General features: G+C 44.6%; 1 protein-coding gene across 1 annotated transcript in view; it reads right to left on the bottom strand.

The window, feature by feature from the left end:
- Positions 1–4,495, bottom strand: part of TANC2 (tetratricopeptide repeat, ankyrin repeat and coiled-coil containing 2) — a 218,381-nt gene that overhangs the window by 156,449 nt on the left and 57,437 nt on the right. The window lies entirely within an intron of this gene.

Genomic DNA, 4,495 nt, shown 5'->3' with positions numbered 1-4,495 from the left:
CAGGTTGCCCAGAGAGGTTGTTGAGGCCCCATCCCTGGAGGTGTTCAAGGCCAGGCTGGAGGTGGCCTTGGGCAACCTGGGCTGGTGGGAGGTGTCCCTGCCCAGGGTAGGGGTGGGGCTGGATGATCTTCAAGGTCCTTTCCAACTTAAACCACTCTATGATTCTATGACCGTAGGTTTCCTTAATCACCAGACTATGCAGCAGAGTGAAAACTGCACCCGTACAGAGCGTTCATCAGCCTGTGAATCCAGCCACGTGTCCACACACCAAAACCCGGACACCAACACCTTCACGAGTGACCTCAGTTCCTCTGGACAGGAACCTCACGCACCGCGTAATGCCCTCCTACGGCCTTTTCCCAAAAGTGGACGTTTTACCTTGGCTGTGGATGAAAAGCCGACTTGTTTACAAATCCAACAGGTTAAGAACTTTAAAAGATTATATTATGAACAAATAGATAAATAAATAAATACGCAAACAGCAGTGCAGTTTCCACGGGGCAGGTTTCTCTGCATCACCCAGGTTTCTTTTCCTTTTTAAAGGGCCAAGTGAAACCCCCGTTAACGTGCCACCCCCAGACTCCCATGAGAAGGGCCCATCTCAGGAGCTGCTTTCGGCTGCCGGCGGGAGCTGACAAATCTGCTCTACTGCACCGGAACGGACGGACGCAGATCCAGAATGACCCCACATACTTCAGCCCTCGAATGTCAGCAGATCACCTTGGGAAGAGCTTAAAAAGTTGTTCTGCATTTAAATTTTCATCTCCGAAGAATTCCAGAGAGCATAAATCCAGAAGTTGGTACAGTCACGTTTTGTCGCAAATGGTCTTAGAAATTAAATCTTTAGCAATAAAAAAAATAAATATATGAGACAACAAAGGGTTTTATGTAAGAAATGGTACCATTCCGCTATCCGACCACTCCACAGATATGGAAATGATGACATGAACGGGTTAGTCACACACAAATGTATGTAAGAAGCAAACAGCATGAAAAAGCCCCTACAATTGGATAATTTCTCAACAATTTTCTATGCTCTGAAGGTCGCTTTGAACAATCCATGTGGCAACTGTCAGACGGACAAAAGCCTCTCTTTGTAATACTTCAGTTTCCCAGAACCACCCTCAGCCCCGTTCCAAAGGGATCACTGCCGTTATTGTGCAGGACGAACTGGACAGGACGACCAGTCAGAGCAGAAGAGGAAACCACCGCGGCCAGCGAGACCTTGCGAAACGTCTCCGGGCATTTACTGTCACTGCTGCTTATTTTGATCCGAAAGCTCCCGCAGTCACATGAAGATCTTTGAACCACGTTGCTTATCAGTTCTATCAGATTTTGAGTATGCTACGATGGCACTTACAAGACTTGGGTAAAATCAGAAGGAGAATTGGGTGAAACTGGGGAGAAGGACATCAAAAACCAGTACCCGGCTGGGAATTTGTCTTCACAAATCTAGTACTAATACCAAATTTTCTTTATTGTACGGATCATGCTGTTTTGCTGATGCATAAAAATGAGGAGGGTCTTTGCAAACTGCCAGTTGATGTACCCCAGAAAAAAAAAAAAGAAAAAAAAAAGAAATAAAAGAAAAAAAAAAGAAAAGCATTTTATTTGCTGATATAGTAAATGGTCATTCAACAGCCATCTCTTTCTGCAGCTGAGGGATGTGGTTTTTGTGCTTTTTAAATCTCTCAGATTAGTAATAAATAAGAGAGACAGATGATAGGGAATAGTTGAAGAAATGTGATAAATACTATGAATAACAAAGAGTGGAAAGCATTGCTTTCCCAGTTCCTTTACACGTTACCTTAATGAAAGCAAACAAATTCCTATAATGACTGCATGAGGATGTAAAATAAACACCTTCCTTTTACAATATCAACAGTAAATTAAACTAATAATTTTTAAAATCATGCTAATCCACCAACGCACTGAAACACACTTTGAATTCTAAGTATATCAGGAGCTCCGCTGGAGTCATCGAGACATGTACGTGCAAAACATTAGCATGTGTTTTCATGCTATACCAGATTGGGTCTAGCCGGAACAGGATATTTAGAACAGATGGGAAAGGAAAAGTATGCAAGTAGAAGACAGACGTAGTCATCTTCCCCGTCAACTTCCAATGGACTCTCGTCCGTGGCACCAAAGCGTATCTCCGAACAAAACCAGGAGCTTATGTTTTTCTCCTCTTGCTTTTGTGTAATAACAATTATCAGCTTTTTATTAACGTTACCCTGTTCTGTAGACATCCCGTTCAAGTCTGCATTTCATCCCACACCGTTTCCGAACCAGAGCGACAGCAGAGTACACATTCTCACCACCGGCACGGCTACAGCACGGCTCTACAAGGCCACCTCACCGGTGCTGGAGCACGCATGTCACCGAGCTGCCTGAGCCCCTGCAGTTCGCGTGAACCGCCAGCCCTTTCTTTCGGTTACCACCCGCAAAAGCCACTGCTGGAACTCCAGGATCTGGTCTTTGGAAGAACTGGTGGGACACTCCCAACAGCAGCTCTGCCAAACCCAACTAAAGCTTTCTGAGTTTGGACCTAGATGGAGTCTGACCTGCTTCCACCTGGAAAAGGGTAATCATGGACACACGGAGCTGAACCTGCCAGCCTGAATTGCTGTGAGTTTGAGAAGCGGGAGGAGGTTAGCATCTGTTGAGAAGCCACAAGTCCGGCAGAGCTCCAGCACGGCAGCTCGCTGAGCGCCGCACGCTGTTAGGGAAATGGAGCTGCGGGGGCGGAAGAAAAATTGCTCTTTCCATGGGGTACAGCTCAAACCCTCCGCACAGACTTCAGAGAAGAGTAATGAACTCTTCAAGTAGAGACATGAATATAACATGACTCAGAGCTACAACTGAAGAGCATATAAACACAAAGGATTATAGTCAAAAGAAGGGGACAGAGGGGTAACAAACAAGATAAAGATACTACAAAGGCCTAAACTATTTGTAAAATATAATGCTTTTCAGCCTTTCGTAACTGAAAAAAAAAAGCTCTATGGAACTGGCTAACATTACCTGCCTCGACTGAGGAAGCCACACAAAACAAAGAAGAAAATCCCCGCAAGGAACTCAAAAACTAGAAGGAAGAGGAACCTGGATGAACATGTGGATCACAGGAGGAAGCCCAGAAACACAGGAACAAACTAGCTATACATTACACAACAAATTAAACAAGTACAGACATGCTGTGAGAAGAAGAAATAGCCTTGGTTTATTTTTGTCGTTTTTCACAACCTATGCTTTTCGTGGCAGGAAGGTTGTGGGTTCCACACCTACCCATTACTGTGTCCCAGTGAAAGAAAAAGGGAAGGAAAAAAAAATAAAATAGTTCATCAGTTCATCGGAAGCACACAGAGAATTCCCACCTGCACGAGAATTCCTGCCAGAGGAAGGCACCGGTAACCTAGGTAAGAACTGACCAGGTTTTAGAGACACTAAGCTGAAATGGATTGCATTTTGAAATAGCTTTTGTAATCCGCTACTGAATTTTATGACTCTAAAAGTCAATAAAAGTCATCCCCAAACTTTTGGAAGTCAAGCCTCTTCCAGCAGCCACCCTGGAGGGTACAACACATTGTGTTCTTTGCTGTTCTGCGCAAGAGAAGAAGATGCTGACGGACAGAGGGGAGCTCTGAACACGCAGCTGCACTGCCCTGACTCCGCACTGCAGTCTGAAGGATACTCTTAAGAAGGAAAGCATTTCCAAAAAAACCCCCAAAATCCACAAGACCCCACAAATCCTCCAAGTGTCACATCATCACCTCTCCCAAAGAAATGGCCTCGGAATGCCAAAGCTGTTCTCATTGCCACTAAAATGTTGTCTTAGGCCTTCACATTCTAAGGCAGAAGTTCAGCCACGCTTTGGGGGTTCCCGATGATGGGAAACTCGCGCTGAAGAGAGCCGAGTAAGGCACCGAAACTTTCCTTTTAAACTGTTTTCACGTCCTTTCATTTCTTTATCTGCCCGGTTCTCTTGCACCTCTTGAGCCCCACTGCCCCCGAACAGGCTCAGGCCACCAGGAGACCCTGCAAAGCCACGCAGTCACCATCCTGCCTCCTGCCCTCTTCCATTTCTCCGTTCACCAGAGGGAAAACCAATGTTACAAGCTGTATCAGAGCTCCCTTTTGTAAGCGTAGGTCAGCTTATATCAGGGAAAAAATTCTTTTTGGAGGTTTCTCTCAGTACAAATGCGGTACATTGGCTGATGGGTTTTAAAGACGGGCACGAAGGGATGTCAGGTTTTAGGCAAGAAGCAAGTTTCTCAAAACTGTTACCAGTAGAAATACCATGTCAGGCTTTTAACTGGATGTTAGACTCCACATGCTTTTGAAAAGTCAACAACTTTAAAACCTCTAGGTGTTCAAACCACAATCCCAGCAGGTTAGATAAACAAAACAGTTTAAAAATATGCATGAACTATGAAAAAAAAAAAAAAAATCACTTTGCTGTGTAAGTTTTTCATTTTTCTGATGTATTCTCTCG

This window comes from Charadrius vociferus, unplaced genomic scaffold, assembly GCF_000708025.1.
Source record: "Charadrius vociferus isolate BGI_N301 unplaced genomic scaffold, ASM70802v2 scaffold484, whole genome shotgun sequence".
Taxonomy (NCBI): Eukaryota; Metazoa; Chordata; class Aves; order Charadriiformes; family Charadriidae; genus Charadrius; species Charadrius vociferus.
This window is presented reverse-complemented; position numbering and strand designations above follow the sequence as displayed.